The sequence below is a fragment of the Pongo pygmaeus genome, chromosome 11 (genome assembly GCF_028885625.2).
Source record: "Pongo pygmaeus isolate AG05252 chromosome 11, NHGRI_mPonPyg2-v2.0_pri, whole genome shotgun sequence".
In the NCBI taxonomy this organism is placed as follows: Eukaryota; Metazoa; Chordata; class Mammalia; order Primates; family Hominidae; genus Pongo; species Pongo pygmaeus.
The window spans coordinates 140398951-140418637 of record NC_072384.2 but is presented as its reverse complement, the minus strand read 5'-3'; the positions used below and the strand labels follow the sequence as shown (position 1 = coordinate 140418637).

Below are 19687 nucleotides of genomic sequence, written 5' to 3'. Positions count from 1 at the left end.
CCCCTTCACGCTTCTTCTCCCCAGATCATTTTCACAGGGCAAGAGGGAGTGGAATAAATGATTTGGGGTATTTTAGGGCCCGTTTTACAGCACGATTAATGCCCCATTGACATATGAACTGGTTGCAGAACCAGTTGCCCAGGCACGAGGAGACTGGCAACAGGGAGGGAGTGTGGTTTTGCTCATTCTCTTCTTAAGTGAGTCTGGCTACAGTTGGGTTCAGGTGGCAGTCGACTGGACCTAAGACTGAGTCTGGCTAGAGTTGGGTTCAGGTGACAGTTGACTGGGCCTGAGATTGTGTCCGGAACTGGTTCCTTCCCTTGGGTTCCTGGTCTCTCTGACTTCAAGAACAAAGCCACAGACCTTGGAGGGGAGTGTTACAGCTCTTAAAGGTGGTGTGGACCCAAAGAGTAAACAGCAACAAGATTTATGGTCAACAGGAAAGAACAGACTTCAGCGTGTTGCTGCTGCAGGCTGGCAGTGGCCAGCTTTTATTCCCTTATTTATCCCCGCCCATGTCCTGCTGATTGGTCCATTTTACAGAGCACTGATTGGTCCATATTACAGAGTGCTGATTGATCCATTTTACAGAATGCTGATTGGTCCATTTTTACAGAATGCTGATTGGTGCATTTACAATCCTTTAGCTACACACAGAGTGCTGATTGGTGCATTTACAATCCTTTAGCTAGACAGAAAAGTTCTCCCAAGTCCCCACCTGACCCAGAAGCACAGCTGGCTTCACCTCTCAAGATGTCATCACCAGGATAGAGAAAATTACAGAAGCAATTGAAAAATTTACTCATCAGATGTATTCAGCTGAAGAGTTTGTCCCTGGATATTTGTACTAAATCATAGTAAAACCAAAAGCCAACACATGATATTAGTTAACAAATGGTTCAATTAAAGAATTCATTGAAGAATCTGACCTGCAATGGAAGAGCTGTTCAATGGATCCATTTTCTAAATACTTTCCTGGGTTTGGCTCTTCTGAGCTTAGCTCACTTTGGGGACAGAGGCAGGAGAAGGATGTGACTTTCATGTTCTAGATGAAGAGGTTGGTGCTCAGGGAGGTAGGTGCTTTCTGGTCTTCTGGCTAGTGAGTATCTGAGCTGAGGCTGAACTCACACCGTTCTGCCTCCAGTGAGTAGGGGTGGGGGCTGGGGTTCGGGTCGATGTATAGGAACAGCATGCCAGTATGGATTCTAATTCTAGACATAGAGTATATGTTTTGCTTCCTACTCCTCTCAAAGATGAGGGCTTCTCTGCCAATTTCAGTGGTTGGCTCAGTATCCCTAATGGCTGGGATGTTATCGTGATCATTTGGAGACTTCATGAAATCATCCCTCTTTGGCAAAACGTATGAATCATCACTGTGTCTTCCTGGACTTCTGAGGTGTTGGGGAACCCGTGGAGAAGGGGGGCTCATTTTCCTAATAAGAAAAGAGACGAATTAAATGAGGACTTTGATAATCTGAGGCAGCACCAGCAAATGCACGGCTCACCATGGAGGGCTAGTACAGAAGTTAACTGTTTACTCAGGAAATTTCAGGAATGAAAAAAGAGAAAACGAGGCCAAGCAGAAGTCGATTCAAAGAAGTCTTCAACATGCTTATTTATTCTCGGCATATTTTCAACTTCTTCTTATGTAGAATTTTAAACATATGAAGAACATGTAGAATGCTACAGTGTATTTTCATGTACCTAACACCCAGCTTCAAGTACTGTCCTAAATCAATATACATATTTTTACATCTAAATTCTCTCAGCTTGGCCAATATGGTGAAACCCTGTCTCTATTAAAAATACAAAAACTAGCTGGGTGAGGTGGCGGGTGCCTGTAATCCCAGCTACTCAGGAGGCTGAGGCAGAAGAATCATTTGAACCCGAGAGGTGGAGGGTGCAGTGAGCCAAGATTGTGCCATTGCACTCCAGCCTGGGTGACAGAGAGAGAACCTCTCTCAAAAAATAAATAAATAAATACATAAATTCCCTCACACTTCCCCTTTCCTCATATTTTTTAAGAAATAAACCCAAGACATTATAAAATATCTTTTGTACATGTTTCTGCATGTATTTCTAAAAGGTAAAGGCTTGTGTTTTTAGGCAAGATAATGGTTATATTCTTACTATTTCAAAAACCTTTAATATTATCAAATATCATCAGTGTTCAAGTTTTCAATGACCTCATAAATGTTAATTTGTCTTTCTTACATTTTGTTTGTTTGAGTCAGAATCCAAATAAGGTTGACACAATGTGATTGATGGATGTTTTTAAAGTCTCTTTCAATCTGTAGATTTCCCTTTTCTGTAATTATTCTTTGAAATATATCTGCAAAAGGAACATTCCTGCATATTTCATTTTGTGTAGTCATTGCTAGATTTCAAGATGAGAAGGAGAGCAAAGAAAGAAGGCCTGGGTCCAGTGGAACTCTCAGGGTTCTGGATAAATCGGTTTCTTATGGCTCTTTTCCAAGTGGGGAGTGCAAAGGAGGATATGGGACATGTGCACTCTGCTCTGTCTTTGTTCTTGGTTAACGCTCACATTTCAGCTCTCTGTGGCTGTCTGTAGAACGGGTTGAAATAAATGCAAGTCCCAACCTTTCAGAGAACATTTCAGAGAACTTCCAAAGATAAGAATACAAAGACAAAAATATGAACCTCTTCAGAGGACCAGGAAGGTGCTTCAAGAAGCCAAAAACAATAATAAGTAACTGAGTGCCCGCTGTGTGGCAGGAACCAGGCTCAGCGCTTAGATTACCATTTGGATTTTTTTGCTCCTGACTATAATTTGATTTATTGTTTCCTTTTTAACAGGACAAAATGATGCCATCTAAAAATGTCTTTAAATTGTTGGAAAGCATTTACCCTTCTTCCTGATCATCCCAATGCCCCACAGGGAACAGGCCAGGAATGAATCATGTACTTCACCTCTAGTACCTTTTATGAGTGGCCAACAAATGCCATTCATGGTCTAGGACTCCACTAATTTGAGAGGAAAGGAAGAAGAGATGAAGTTCATTTCTGTCACTCACCTGTATTAAAATGTCTAAGGGAAGACATCCATTTTTTATAATGGTGAACTGTGTTAACCATTGTCACTAACAAATCCTAAAAATCTGGATTAAATGTATCTTAAAAATTGGTTTAAAGGCACCAGAGAACTACCAAGGCAAAGAATAATCCAGGGGTCATGATCCTGGAGAGAAGAAAAACAAAGAGAAATGAGTCCAACATTTATCTCTTCTTCCTACATGGAGACATTCATAATCTTTGGCCCAAACAAATTGCCCCAGCTGAGAGCCTGAGAAGTGTCAGCCACATCATGGGGCTTGGAGGACAGCAAATGGAGTGAAACTCCCATCAGAGAGTATGGCCTAGCAGAAACTCCAGTCTTCACCTGAAGTCAATAGTCAGCCTTCTCAATGACTAAACACCTCACTTCCAGGTGGGGCTAAGTGAGCTTCCCGTTCCCCTTAACTAGTTACCAGAAGCAAAAATAAATCCTCTTTGGAGGAAGATAAGTCAAAATCTCAAACTTTGATTTGCCTCAAATATTTATGCACATTATCAATTGTTCAATCAAGATTACCAGACATGCTAGAGACAACAGCAAATGACCAAACACCAGTGGGGAAAAACAGAGGATAGAAACAGATCCAAAGAAGATACAGATACAGAAGTTACTATGGACTTTAGAATAGCTCATGAATATGCTTAAAAATAGCTGACAACACAAAAAATTTCAATAAAGAGCTGAAAATTTTGAAAAACTCAAATGGAAAATAGAATTAAATTAAGAAGTCATTTAATGGATTTAAAAGCAAATCAGACACGACAAAAGAGCATATTAATGAGCTAGAAGGTGAGTCAATAGAAAATAGCCAAAATGAGGGACCAAGAGGCAAAAGGATGATACGTACAGTATAAGAACATAAAAAGCACATGGGAGATGGGAAAAATAAAAGCCTAATGTATATGCGGTTGGAGTCAGAGAGAGAGAGAGAGAGAGGAAAAGAGAGAATAGGACAGAGCATATAGAAATGTTGAGGATATGCTGGCTGGGCATTGTCTAAAACACTACGTGCATCAAGCCACAGAACCAGCAAAGTTACAAACTCCAAGTAGAATAAATAAAAAGAAAGCCACAGCTAGGCATATTGTAGGAAAACTACTGAAAACCAAGGACAAAAAGAAAATATTAAAGGAAAGTTGGGTCATCCCATATCCATTACGATAGCAACTACAAAAAAAAAAAAAAGAAAAAGGAAAAGAATAAGTTTGCTGAAAGAGGTGGAGAAATTGGAACCCTTGTGTACTGTTGGTGGGAATGTCAAATGGTGCAGCCACTACCCAAAACAATACCGTGATTCCTCAAAGCATTAAAAATACTTTTACATATGATCCAGAAATTCTATTTTTGGGTATACTCCCAAAAGAACTGAAAGCAGGGTCTCAAAAAGATATTTGAAGATTGATTTTCATAGCAATATTATTCACAATTGCTAAAACGTGGAATGAACTCAGGTATTCATCAATAGATGAGTGGATAGGGAAAATGTAGTACATATATAAATGCAATGTTATTTAGCCTTAAAGAGGAAGGAAATTCTAACACATGCTACAACATGGATGAATCTTGAGGACACTGTGCTAAGTGAAGCGAATCCATCACAAAAAGACAAAGGCTGCATGAAAGTATTTGAAGAAGGTATTCAAACTATTTGAAGAAAGTATTAAAGAAAGTGGAATGGGGTTTGCCAGGGGCTAGGGGAAGAGGGATGGGGAGGGAGTGTTTAATGGGGACAGAGTTTCAGTTTGGGAAAATGGAAAGTTTCTGGAGATGATGGTGATGATGGTTGTACACATTTGGAATGTATTTAATACCATGGAATTGTACACTTAAAAACGATTATTGTGGAAAATTTTATGTTATGTGTATCTTACCACAATCAAAATTGAGAGAAAAAAAGAAACTGGGGTTGGAGCTGGGAAAGATAGATACATTATTTACAAAGAAATAAACCCAACAGCTACTTCCTCAACAGAAAAAAATAGAAGTCAGGAGACAATTGAATGATGGCTTTCAGGTGCTAAAAGAAAATAATTGCCAACTCAGAATTCTATGCCCAGTGAAAATATCTTCTAAACCTAAAGGTAAAATAGATGTGTTCATATAAAGTCTGAGAAAATTTGCAAGTAAAACACAGACCTAAAGGTAATGTACAGGGGATTATTTATTTATTTATTTATAATTAATTAATTATTATTATTTTTTTTTTTGAGACTGAGTCTCACTCTGTTACCCAGGCTGGAGTGCAGTGGCATGATCTCGGCTCACTGCAACCTCTGCCTCCTGGGTACAAGAGATTCTCCTGTCTCAGCCTCTCAAGTAGCTGGGATTACAGGTGTGCCCCACCATGCCTGGCTAATTTTTGTATTTTTACTAGAGACGGGGTTTCCCAGTGTTGGCCAGGCTGATCTCAAACTCCTGACTTCAAGTGATCCACCCACCTCGGCCTCCCAAAGTGCAGGGATTACAGGCATGAGCCACTGTGCCCAGCCAGTACAAGGGGATTCTTCTTGTAGAAGGAAAACGACCCCAGGTGGAATCTTTGAAACGAAGGAATAACGAGAAAAAAGGTAAACATACATGGGCCAATCTAAGTGAATATTTAGTGTTTAGAACAACAAAAATCATGTCCTGTGAGATTTAAAATAAATGTAGAATTAAAATACAGTAGCATAGTAGCAACAATAGCTTAGAAGTAAATGGAATCTAAATATTCTTAGACCCTTGCAGTATATTAAAATTATTTTGGAGTTTTATTTTTATTATATAAACTCATAAAATTTTACTGTATGTTATGTAAAATGTACATAATAAAACTAGATCTTATAAATTTGTATGTAAATATATACTGTATGAATATAAATATTTATTTTATTTATTTTATAAAATTTATTTTAGAATTTTATAAGTGAAGGATACATTTTGAAAATCTCTAAGCCTAAGATAACCTCTAAAAGAAGAGTGAAGAAATGTACGATTAAGGAGTTTATAGGAAGGAAAAAATTCACAAAAGAAAATTAATACTGTATAAGCTGAAGGAGAGAAAAAGATACAAATGACATTGAGGAAAAATGGAAAAACAATAAAACAGTAATTTTAAAGGACAGAGAGTGTCCTTGCCATCCACATAACCCATGACTCATCCCAGAGTTTGGAAGGACTCCTGGACATCAATGAGGAAATGTCAGAAAGCCGAATGGGAGACAAGCAAGAGACCTAACAGGCTGTGGACGAAAGAGGCCACACAGCTGGCCAGTGGACATCGAGGTGCTCAGCCTGGCCAGTTGTCAGAGAAACACACATGAAGGCCACAGCATGGTGGAAAGGCTCAAAGACAGCAGCCTGCGCTGGCCAGGGCCGGCCAGGTGTGGAACAGCACCCTTCCTTGCTGGGGGAGCCTATGGTGGCACAGCTATGTTGGAGGCCAGTCAGGGCACTGCTATACCCTAGCATGCGTGCTCCCCATCCCGGGAATGACACCCAGCCAGAAGCCATGCACACGTACCCAAACCTGGGCACAAGAATGAGACATCCCTGAATAGCAGGATGAATGCATTGTGGCATCCAATTCAATCCCAATCAGCAATAGCAATGAGTGCATTCTCAGCATGCATGCACTCCCAGGCATGACTCTTACAGGTGCAATGGTGAGCAAAAGATGTCAGGCCAGGAGAATATATGCCACATCTTTCCATTCACGCAAACTTCAAATCCTCAAATTCATACAAACTTCATACAAACTTCAAATCTTCAAGTTCATACAAACTTCAAATCTTCACATTCAAACTTCATGCAAACTTTAAATCTTCAAATTCATACAAACTTCAAATCTTCACATTCATACAAACTTCATGCAAACTTTAACTCTTCAGATTCATACGAACTTCATACGAACTTCAAATCTCCATACAAACTTCATACAAACTTCAAATCTTCAAGTTCATACAAACCTACAATCTTCAAATTCATACAAACTTCATACAAACTTCACATCTTCAAATTCATACAAAGTTTATACAAACTTCGAATGTTCAAATTCATACAAACTTCAGATCAGTGGGACGAGTACCATGGGGAGAAGGGGCCAGGTGGAGGCTGGGGAGGGCTCCAGCCCCGGGAGGCCCAGGAGTACCGGTAACGCCCTGCCTGTTTGTCTGGAGGCGGTGAGACAGGTGCTGTGAAAATCCAGCATGCTGTACCCTGGTGATTTGGCACTTTTCTGTAGGGAAGTTAAACTTCAATAAAAGAGTTTATTTAGAAAAATAAAAGAGGCCAGGCCCATTTTTGGGGTTATGGTTATGTAAGTGCAGATATTCCAGGAAACTCCTTATTAAAAGCATGGTCTAGAGAAGAGATGATGTCATTCTGTCCCAGCACTGTGCGGGTATAAGGCTGCAATGTCAGGATAAAGTGGAGCCCAGCCTGGGGCGGGCAGCAGAGGGATGGGAGGTTGCATATGTTGGCAGTGACCCTGCAGGGCCTGGGTGGGCAGAGGAGCAGCTGCAGACTCCCACTGCTCTCACGAAGACCTGGCCAGGCATGCGCAGCGTGCTGGGGTGGGGGCAAATGTGAACAGCGCTGGCCCCTCCCTGTCCCTGAGGGCCCCGCCACTCACCGCGGGATGCCAGCAGTGCAGGGGCTTGACCTGCTGGGATAGACTCTGGCCGCATTAGGACCCCTGGCAAGGGGCCTTGTTTCCTTATTTGTTTGCTTGGACTTGTGAGTTAGGCTAACTTGATTTTTTTTTTTTTTTAATTCACTAACCCTGTAGTCCATACGAGCCCATGAGGGTCAGCTCGGGCACTGGGAGCCAGCCCAGGCTAGACACGGACAACGTGGATGGTGTGGATGACATGGATGAGGGCACCTGCAGGCAGCGAGGCCCCGTCCTGTGGGAAAGCAGGAGGCACTGAGTGGAGCCAAGCACAAGGTTCCTGCTCTCAGACTCTCCTTTCAGACAAGGCACCTCCACCAGGGAGGAGCATGGGGGACAGAGAGGGGTCCAGATGCCGCCCCTGGGCTTGCTTCCTGGGAAGGCAGAAGGGGCTGGGAGGGAAGCTCATCCCCAACATCCAAGGACCAACTCCTGAGCTGTGTGCTGTGTGGGGCTTTCCTGGGTGAGAGACTGTTGCAGGGACAATTCTTTTCCTTCCACGCAGCAGCCCTGAGCCCTCTTGCAAGGGAGACAAGGCAGGACTGGACCTGCTGCTGCAGGGGATGGAAAGGTGAGCTGCCGAGGCTGTGGCTGCAGGAGCATGTGGGCACGCTGAAAGGTCTGGGCGTGCAGTCAGAAGCCATGTCCTAGGGGCTCCAGTGACCCCTTTGCACCCAATGGCCTCACTCCTCCTCCTCTGTTTTGGGTGGTTGGGCTCCTGGCCTCCTGGCTTCCTGGGGCCCCTAGCGCTGCATGCTTTAATTCCATGGCAGCCCCATCGCCCGTGCTCCCCACCTCGTCTGCCCGGGCTCCCTCTGCGTCCACACCCATCCCTGTCAACAGCATGGCAGCCACCCCTGCTGGGGGAACAGGCACATCCTGCGTCACCAGATTTTCCACAGTGCTTCAAAAACTGCCTGGAATTGGGAGTGCGGGTCCTCGCTGGGTTTATGAACTCGGAATTGCATTTCTGAGAAGCATCTTAGGCCGATAATAGCACTCCACCATGGAAACACTCCCAAGCTCACTGGCCATGGCAGTTTCAATGCTGCAGTTTATAAAAGAGTTTTTAATTAGGCAATGCTCCCTTCCTGTGCGGTATTATGCTTGAGTCCTAATCCTTCAAATTAAGTGGCTAATCGTGAAAAATGCCTCTTGTTGTTCTCTGTAATACTTTAGTTCTGCTCTTTACAGGCCTTTTCTATTTTTTTTAAGAGAGAAACAGGTATTATATAATACTGATGTAATAGAATGCAGTTGGAGTTCCAGTATGCAATAGAGTAACTATGGTATGCTTCTTGAAAAGACTGCTTCTCAGTTAAAACCCTCCCATTTTAGAAAAACAAGGAGGCTCAGATTATGCTACGTTGATATCTGTAGATTGCTCAGTATTGTCCAGGACCATGGGAGTGCCTGAGCGAGAATGGGGGGGCTCTGGTTCCACTTCCTTGTTTTACAGGTGAGGAAACTGAGGCACAGAGACATTCCTGGCTCAAGGTTCATAGCTGTTCAGTCCAGGTCCTCACAGCTGCTCAGTCCAGGTCCTCATAGCTGCTCAGTCAGGTGCTCATAGCTGCTCAGTCCATGTCCTCATAGCTGTTTAGTCCAGGTCCTCATAGGTGTCAGTCCAGGTCCTCATAACTGTCAGTCCAGGTCCTCTGCCTCCAGTATGCGGAACGCTGCACATGGGAGGAGGAAGCTTCCATCTGCGGCTCTCAGCTCCCTCTTCATCCATGAAGGGAGCAGTCGGCGAGTGTGAGTGGGTGTCCAGGCTACCTCCTGGGGCTTCATGCTTTTTAAAAAACATCCACACTGTATCCTCCCCTACTATGCATGAGGAAACAGAATGATACTAGGTGGGATTATATGGCAGAGAATTCTTACCAAAGACAAATCACAGAATGAACAATGAGCACTCGCTGGCCCACAGTCTGTTCGAATTCTGCCTCATAGCTCACACGCTCTCCAGGCCAGCCTGGGGATAACCTGAAACGCTGCCCTTCTCCCCTGGGGAGTGGGCATTCAACAGAACCTACGAGCTGCCTGAGCCGTGCGTCAGTCATCTCAGTGACAATGTGTGCCGAGTACTGGTCACGCGTAATAGCTTCGGAGTCCCTGTCTGCGGCTGGTTGGTGGAGCTTCAGCAGGAGTCAGCGGGGCCTGGAGGGCTCCATGCCCGGGAGGAAGAATGCTCAGTGCTGCCCTGTCCCCTTCACGTCCAGCAGTTCCTGAGCCTGTGACTGCCCTGGTCCAACTTCCATGAACTTCAGGTTTTAATAGTTTCCCTTTAGAATGTAAAGGGATGTTTATAAAATAAGATGCTGGCAGGGTGCTGGGTGCCAAGCAGCAGCAAAGATGGTGGGGCACAATCCCACCCTCAGGTCTTGCCATCAGCCTGGAGGGCACTGGTCTGCTCTTTGGAGCCTGTGTTTGAGAGACACGTTGTTAGATGCTTGCTCTGCATTCTCTTTCTCCCCTTCTCCGGGATGTTCTTTTCTTTATCATTGTTCTTTCCTGCATCCAGTGCACTTGAGACCTGGCCAGACCCGCTGATTCCTTGGTTCTGCCTCTCAAAGTGAGGAAGTGGAGGTGGGTGCTGCTGAGTGAACCTGTCCCCCACCTCCTGGACTTCACAGGACACTGCCTCCTGGGAGGAACTTCAGAGGTCACTCTGTTCCACTCCTTCACTTTCCAGGCCAGGAAACGGAGGTTCACAGCTTCCTGCTGCTCACAGCTTCCTGCCGCTCACAGATAAAGTGAATTTCAGGCTGGGCCTTGTGGTGCTGTCCCCAGGATCTGGGGCAGGGTGAGAAAGCGCTGCTCTGAGAATCAGAGCCTGGTGAGGGGCCCAGTCTCTCAATCTCAGACCTGCCTTTCACACTGTGCTCCAGGGCCAGAGGCCTGCAGGTGCAATTTTACGTACTCCACTGTCCTTGATGTCTACAACTGTTGAAATTGCAAAAATACAACAATGACTTTCTCTTTTAGAAAAAAATCGACTTGTCCAAGACTTGGAAGCCCTAGAGAAATGTGGCCTGGTGCTATGGGACAAAGACCACACAGAGGCTGGCTATGGCACACCCCCAGGAGGTAATCCTGCTCTCCTGAGGCCATCCTTATGCTGGACATCAAGTATTCCCTCCAATGTCCGTGTCCCTAGACACTGAGGACACAGAGACCTAGCCTCAAGTGGTTTCAGCAGGAGCCCTGTGGGGTTAAATTCCCAACACGACTAATGAGGCAGGAGTAAGGTTAGGAGGCCATACTGACGGGTCCCCCTGTGGGAAGCCTGGAAGACTCTTCCCTGCACCTTCATGCATCAGCACCTGACTCTTTTGCAAGGTAAGCGCTCTTGCAGGATACCAGCCACCTGCCAGATGGTTACCTGTTCCTGATCCCTGGCCCAGGAAAGAGAACAAAGCCCCTTTTTCCTGATGTAGCTTCCTCAATCTCCAGCCAATCACCACCAAAAGCCCAAGAAGCTATTAGCTATAAATTCTTGCCTTGTGGGGGGTGGCCAGGGACTTCTCCAGGGTCCCTCATGTGCTAGGCTCAAGGTTTAGCTTATAGTGACCTTTTCTTCATTTTAGTAGTCAAAACACATCCACATGGTGGAGATTTCATATGCTAATGATGTATGGGATACGTGTTAGATCATGTAGATGCTGAGCACATGCGCCAACCGCTGGTCCGCCTTTGCATACCTGACCTCACCAGTGTTTTATGAATATTCATTTACAGCTCCCATAAGGCGAATTCCTCTTAAGGCACTGGCTGCTGTCTCTCCCTTTGAGAGGCCCACCCTGCCTCTCAGAGTGTATCTTTGCTTTGCAATAAACTTCTTTGCCTACACTTACTTTGAACTCACTCTCAAATTCTTTTTGTGGCAAACTCAAGAACCTGAACCAACCTACTGGTAACACTTTTACAACATGAAAATTCAACACAGCAACTAAATTAAAGCAGCTTGATGGCCTGATCCTTGGCTTTTTGGTCGTGTTAATGCTTAGATCTTAACTGATTTCCTTAGGCTATTTTTAACAACAGTGGCTCTGTTGATGTAGAATAAATACAAGCTAGCATAGCCAATGACTACTCATGAGAGCAGTAAGTAATATCAAGGTGTTTTTCCTCTTCCCCAATGCTGGGGATATTTATTAGAAAGGGAAAGAGAAGGGAGAAAGGATAACCACATATTTATGCTAAGAGGACCCATCCATCACTTTAATTCAAGTCAGAATTTAAAAATATTGCACTAAGTTCTTGTTTGTTGGATCCAGAGATTCGAGTTACTGGGCATTTCAATCTTGACATTTGCATCCAGACAGTTTGCAAAGGGTAAAGGTAGAAAATGCTGTAAACCCAATCAACTGCTGCTTGATATTCCAAGTAGGGTGAGTAACCTTTTCAAATAATAGAGGAACTTGCGAGTGATAAGATGAACTTTGATCTTTGGAGTCACAGATTCTTGGTAATGCATCTCTTTACCTTTGACTTGCCTTCTTTATAAATACCTTGAGGTGCTGGGTTTTGATAATAAAGAAACATCTTGTAGAGCTTACAAACAAGATCCCATATGTCACTGTGGTGCTTTCTGGCTACAACCATGGCAACCTTCATGACACCCTGTCATCCTGCCTGGCCACACTGGCGTTTCCAATTGCAGAAACACTCTTGGGGGCTGGAGTGGGTGCAATCCTGCATCCTGACCAGAGCTTTCCAAGAAGAGATCTTATTCCAGCCTGCCGATGTGCATAGGGCAGACCTGCCTCTCTCACCCTGACTTCATTTCTAATTGCTTTTTCTAATGACATGGTGCTGTGGCTGAGATGGACAGCCTCTCCACGGTGACACAGGTCAGCTCATCTACATCTGCCTCTGCCATTCCAGTGGCCCATGGAGCTTTGGTTGCTGGGTCTCCAGGGACATGAGGCACAGTAACCACTGTTCAAACAGGACAGTCCTCAGAGTAAAGAGGACAGTAGAAATGATAAAAATATGCAATGTTTGGAATATGTATTTATTAACCAGCAAATTGATTACATTACTGAATCCATAAAATAGCTCCATGAATAAATAAATTTCAAAAATAAAATTCCTGTTAAAAATAATGTATTTTCGTGTTCATCAAAGCAAAATAATCTTTATATTGGATATCTGAACACTGAAAAAATAGCCAAACAGATTATTCTTGATATATATTCATATACTATACTTGAATCTGCTACTTAGCCATTTCTCTTTTCATGAAATTCATAGTTTATCTCTCATCTTTTTAATCTCTTCATAAAATTACAATCTTCTTTAAATTTTTGCTTTATCATTAATAAATTTAAAATTATAGACACCTTCAATGGACTCTTCTCTGCTGCCCATCGTATGTTAGAGAAAACATTCTCTCTAACCATGCTGAGGTATCAAGTAAGTGCAGCATAATTTCTGCTAAATGGAGGATAATCTTAATTCTATTTCTCATATATAAGTGTGTAAATATTTCAGGCCAAATGTTTCCATAGATACTATCTTTATGCCTCCATTCAGAGTACATTTTTTTTGGCAAAGATAGGATAAAACTTGTCAAATAAATTGTGTCTATTTATGGTTCTTTTGAATCTCTCACCATATTTAGATCATGCAAAACTGTAAGACTTCTCAATTTAATTCCATTCTGGTACAGAGTATAAATTTATCCAATTAAAAATAGGTGCTCCCTCGAAAGATTTTTCCCACAAATTGAGATATACTAAAGCAAAGCCATACAATTTCAAAATTAAAGCTGATACATGGCTAGAGCTTTCACCAAGTTAATGTGTTCGATTTCTTCTTTAATTTTATTCCATTTACATTTAACATAATTACCAATAAAGTCTAACTATTTGCTTTCCATTTGTCACATCTGTTTTGTTCTCTTCCTTTTTTTAATTAATAAAGTGCTGTTGTAGTTATTGAATTTTGTTGGACATCTAAATGTGCATTTTTGTATTTTTCTTTTAGATATTGCCTAGAGATTGCAGTAAGCATCCTTGATTTACTAGATCTATCTGGAAGTACTGCTTTTATCAAACTCAGAGTAACACAATTGTGGTGGCCATGGTGCTCTGAGGGTTCTCAGGGTGCTCAGAGAATCCACTGTCAAGAAAGTAGCTGGTGGATAGGTTCTAGCTGTGCACCTGCAGACACACCAGTGTCATGCCAAGTCTTCGTTCCCATCCCCAGGCTGTTCCCAGTCAATCATGGAGCATGGTAGGAGTGCAATGCTAGCTTGTTCCTGCCAACAGGGTTCCTTTGACAGACAATCTTTGCTGGGGCTCCCTTGCAAACTGGCTGAGACCACAGTCTGAGTCTCTTCCTGCCCAGTCCTTCCTCCCCTCCTCTCTTCTTTCACAGGTGTCAGACCAGCATGATGGTCTGAAGATTCTACGCACCCAACCCCCTTGCCTTCCCCTGTGTCTTTCACAGGTGTATCCGCAATACATCTCTGCAAGTCTCACTTTTTAAAAAAAATCTGCTTCTTGGTACTAGATCTGACAAAAGAAGAATCTTACAGGAATGTAATTCCGTTCATTCCCTTCTGTCCTTTTGCTACTACGTATTGTATTAGCCCATTTTCATACTGCTATGAAGAAATACCCGAGACTGGGTAATTTATAAAGAAAAAGAGGTTTAATGAACTTACAGTTCCACATGGCTGGGGAGGCCTCACAATCATGGTGGAAGGTGAAGGAGGAGCAAGGGCATGTCTTACATGGTGGCAGGCTGGAGAGCATGTGCAGGGGAATTGCCTTTTATAAAACCATCAGATCTCATGAGACTTACTCACTAACAGGAGAACAGCATGGGAAAACCTGCCCCCATGATTCAATTACCTCCCACCGGGTGCCTCCCATGACATGTGGGGATTATGGGAGCCACAGTTCAAGATGAGATTTGGGTAGGGACAGAGCCAAACCATATCATGTATTTTACAAGCTTGGCAAACATAGTTGCTATTGTTGCTTTGCACAATTAACATCTGTCATATTTGTACACATATTTTCTCTTTCTCCAGCTCTGTGTTCCTTTTGCAATTCCAATTTCCAGTTAGAATTGTGTTCCCGAAATCTGAAGAATTTCCTTTACTGTTTCTTGACGTATGGTCTGATGGCAATTCATTCTCTTTGCCTTTGTTTGTCTGAAAATGTTGTTATTTTTACCTTCATTTTTGAATTTTTTTTCTGAATATAGATTTCTAGGTTGGCAGGATCCCCCCTCCACCCTTTATTTAAAAATATCATTGCATTATTATCTGGCTTCCACTAGACCATCTACTATTATTCCACATCTTTCATGTTCTGTTTGGCTCTTTACTTTTTTTCTTTTATTTCTCTGTTTTATCTTGGATATTTTCTATTAACTTATCTTCAAGTCTACCAACTCTGTTCTCAGCAGTGTCCAGGCTATTTTTAAATCCATTGAATGGCTTTCTGATTTTGGATATTGTGTTTTTTCTGTTCTAGAATGTCTGTTTGACTTCTTTTATAGATTTTAATCCCTGTTGAAATTCTCTATCTTGCATTTTGTATATCTCTCCCTGGCACTTAACATATTAATCATAGTTATTTTTAAAACCTTATCTGCTAACTCTGATATCTGAATCACCAGTGAGTCTGATTTTCTTGTCTGTGGGTAAAAAATTATAGAGGAAGGCATGCTTTTCCTCTGAAGAGTTTAACATTTCCACTTTACTCTCCCATATTTCAATAATTATATCCCTTCCAGTTTCTTCTCAGTATCTTAAATTAGTTAATTAGAAAAACAATTTTTTTAGCTTTTATGATTGTTATTGGCAGGAGAATCAGAGAAATAGAAGCTACTTCATCATGATTGAAACTAAAGTCTTTTTCTTTCTTTTAGTTAGTTAAGTTTCAATGCCTTCCAATTATGGCTTTGTTTTCAATAATTGTACTTGCTTAAGTCCTTTGACACTCCAATTAGTTAACACTTTAAGCAAAGATTTCAAAATGTTTTTTATAATATATCATTGATAGCATTGCAGGACATTTAGGTTGATTTACAGAACTCACATATTCCTAAAATTAAATTTATGATAGGTGATAAGGGGAGAGATTTATTTCCATGATATGTATATTTATACAACATCAGTGTAACCATAAAACATTTATAGTTCAATCATTCCGTGTATGTGTGTGTGTGTGTGTGTGTGTGTGTGTGTCTATATGTCAATTTGAATGGGCCACAGGGTGTCCGGATTAAACATTGTTTCTGGGTGTGTCTGAGGGTGTGTCCAGATGGGATTAGCATTTGAGTTGGTGAATTCAGTAAAGTAGATTTCCCTCCCCAGTGTGGGTGGGCATTATCCAATCTGTCGAGAGCCTGAATAGAACAAAAGGTGGAGGAAGGAGAAATTTGCCCCTATCTTCCTACTTCATTGCTTGATCTGGGAAAACTCATTTAATCTTCTTCTGCCCCTGGAGATGTTAACATCAGTACCCTAGTTCTCAGGACTTCTTTCCCAAAATAAATTACATCCACAACTTTCCTGTGTCTGCAGCTTGCAGACACAGATTGTAACGCTTCTCAGCCTCCATAATCACTTGAGCCAATTCCATAATAAATCTCTCTGTCTCTACACACGTACACACATACACACACATACACCCCTATCTATCTATCTGTCTATCTATCTATCTATCTATCTATCTATCATCTGTCTATCTATCTATCTACTGTTGCTTCTGTTTCTTTGGGGAACCTTAAATAAATGCATACATGCATACATACATACATATATGGACATCCCTCAGTGTCCACAGGGGATTTGTTCTAGCCCCTCTGTCTCTGGTAGATACCAAAATTCAAGGGTACTCAAGTCCTTTATAGTCAGACCTCTATATCTGCAGTTCCACATTCAAAGATATGAAGATATGGAGAACTGACTCGCTCTCTGTCTCTCTCTCTCCACACACACACACAGACACATATTTACACATGCATAAAATGATATATGTAAATATACATAATTTAAAAACTTGGTGGCTGTGACTTCTATTTTAGTTAGTAGACTATCACACCTTGTTTGACAAAATTGTGGATTCTATTTGCACCACAACCAACTCCTGGTTTCCATCCTGCTGTGGTTTGAATGTGTTCCCCAAAGTTCATGTGCTAGGTTACATCACAAGGGCATTGCCCTCATAAATGAATTAATGTTGTTATTGAGAGAGTGGGCTCCTGATGAAAGGATGTGTTTGACCCTCTCCCCTTCTCTCTCTTCTCATATGCTCTTTTGCTCTTCAATTTCCACTAAGAGATGATGTAGCAAGAAGGCCCTCACCAGATGCCAGTCCCTTGGATCTCCCAGCCTCTAGAACTATAAGAAATAAATCCCTGTTCTCTAAAAATTACCCAGTACACATGTTCTATAATAGCAGCACAAAACGGACTAAGACATGTCCTGAGGCTTCTTAGTTTAGCAAGAACATTACCATAGTGCAGTACTCCACCAAACTTTGTATTTGTATTATCACTGCAAAACAACTAACTTTATCTCAGTGTTGAATTGTTTGACTGAACTGTATCTACAATAATATCCGATGTTTCACTTCCAAGAGGATAAATTTCTCAAGGCCCTGCTTTGATTGCATAAATTAAATTTTGAAAATTGGAATCCTTTATTGGAATTAACATAGTGGGTTTGCTGTTCACAGCATCTCATGGTGCTGGTTGAGTAATTGAAGAGCTGGCCTCTTGGAAGGTCTGTGAAGCCCTTCTTCTGTTACTGGAACCCACACGTGAGCAGCTAGGGCCTCATTCTTCATGTGTGCACATGGAATCTTAGAATTTGAAGTGAGCAAAATTAATTTAGAACAAGAATGAATTGATCTAAATAAAAAGTCATGCTTCATAGAATATATGTAAATGTGCCTTCTGTATCTGCATGTGTTACATTATGGTTTTTGGTCACAGTTTTTTATGAATAACAACTAACCTTTTAAAGTAGATGCTGATACATTTTCAGCAAATTTGTGTCTTCTGCTTTTTATAAGTTCGGGATTATCACCATGGCTCCACAGTGAATGGTACATGTCAATAAACATTTCATGCAGCTTACACACATTCATCATCACTGAGAAATAAATGCCATAGAATTTTGTGTTAAAAAGAGCAACATTTTTAATTTTGTACTTTTTAAAGCTTATTGTGCTGAAAGGATTCACTGCAAAGTTAAAAAGTTTTATCAAATGATAAATTGATTACCTGTATTCAACAACGGCAAAGCCACCAAAATGGAAGTCTCTGACCCATGATGTTCTGCAGTGGGGCCCACTTGGCTTGCACTTCCCTGCAAATGTGTATTTGTTTCTAGAGCTGCCCTAACAGCTTATCACAAATTGGAGCACTTAAAACAACAGAAGTTATATCTCTCACAGTTCATGAGGCCAGAAGTCTGAGACTGAGGTGTCAGCAGGGCTGGATTCTTCTGGAGGCTGTGAGGGTGCGTTCCTTTCTCCCCTCTATGGCTGCTACCATGGCAGCAGCCCTTGGTGTTCCTTGGCTTGTAGATGGACCCCTCTAACTTCTGCCTTTATCTTTACATGGATTTCTTTCCTGTGTGTGTTTCCTCCTTGTCTCTATATGCAAGTATCCATGCTATTGGATTTAGGGCCCACCCTACTCCAGGATGACCTTATGTCAACTTGATAACATCTTTAGAGAACCTGTTTCCAAATAAGGTCACATTCACAGGTGCTAGGGATAAGGATTTGAACTTATTTTGTCGGGGGGACACAATTCAACCCACATATACTTTCCTTATTGTTTCCTATGTTTCCCCTGCATGGCAGCATCCTGCCACTGGGCATCTCACAGACCACAAGGCTTTGGGTCATGGCCCAACTGTTTGGCTCAGCCAGTGCTCAGCAGGGGCAGCAGCATCTGCACTGGAGGACTGAGGTCCTTCCTGCTCGCACCTGAGCACTACACCTCCTTTAGATGTAAGAGCCGGTGCTATCCCTGAAGAGGGCATGTTAGTGACCATTGTCTGAAAGGTGTGGAATGGAGAGGCAGGTGTTTGAGGTATTCTTCCAGATCAGACCACCTGTTCCGTGCACATGTGCCTCCCGCTGTTCTGGCCTCAGGGCACCCCCTCCACATGACCAGCCCCTTTGCTTTTCTCCTTGGGATGCCCAGCGACAGCCTCTGCTAGCCTGACCCAGGACAGGCAACCAGAAAGTGCGAGGAGGGACATTTTGGAGGCTTAGGAAAAACAACTGCAATGGTCTGAATGTTTGTGTCCCCAAAATTCATGTGTTCAAGCCTAATCCCCAATGTGATTCTGTTAGGATATGGGGCCTTGGGAAGGTGATAAAGTCATGGGGGCAGATCTATCCCGAATGGGATCAGTGCCCTTATAAAAGAAGCCACAGAGAGCTCCCTTGCCCCTTGACCATGTGAGGACACAGTGAGAAGGCATCATCTAAGAACCAAGAAGCAGCCCTCACCAGACATACAACCTGTTGGCAGCTTGATCTTGGACTTCCCAGCCTCCAGAACCATGATAAGTAAATGTTTGTTGTTAATAACACACCCAGTTTTTGGTATTTTGTCATTTCAGCCCAAAGAACTAAGATGGCCACAGGCAGCTCCAGCAGAACCAAGAGCTAAAGAGGGGATTTGGACACAGGCAGATCTGGGCGTCACAGCCACAGGGACCTTGCCAGGCCTTGGTGGGTCCACTCTAAGACAGCACCCAGCACTGCCCCACTTCACCTGGGCACTGGGAGAATTCGTGCATGTGAAACTCTCAGCACAATTCTGGCTGCTTCACAAAGGTCTTTTCCCTGCTCTATCCCCAGCACGTAGAACTGTCTGTTTCCAGCACGTAGCAGACACTCAAAGCTATGTGTTGAATTAACACATCGTCCTAACCCCGTGATTATTTCTGACAGCATTCTCGGGTG

The 19687-nt window shown here is 42.6% G+C and overlaps 1 long non-coding RNA gene across 1 annotated transcript in view; it reads right to left on the bottom strand.

Annotated features, from left to right (window-relative positions):
• Positions 1–528: 528 nt before the first annotated feature.
• The window catches only part of LOC129031861 (uncharacterized), a 36842-nt gene continuing 17683 nt past the window's right edge, over positions 529–19687 (bottom strand). Inside the window, exon 3 of the long non-coding RNA XR_008501138.2 lies at positions 529–1433. This is a non-coding gene — a long non-coding RNA (uncharacterized LOC129031861). The remainder of the gene's footprint in view (positions 1434–19687) is intronic.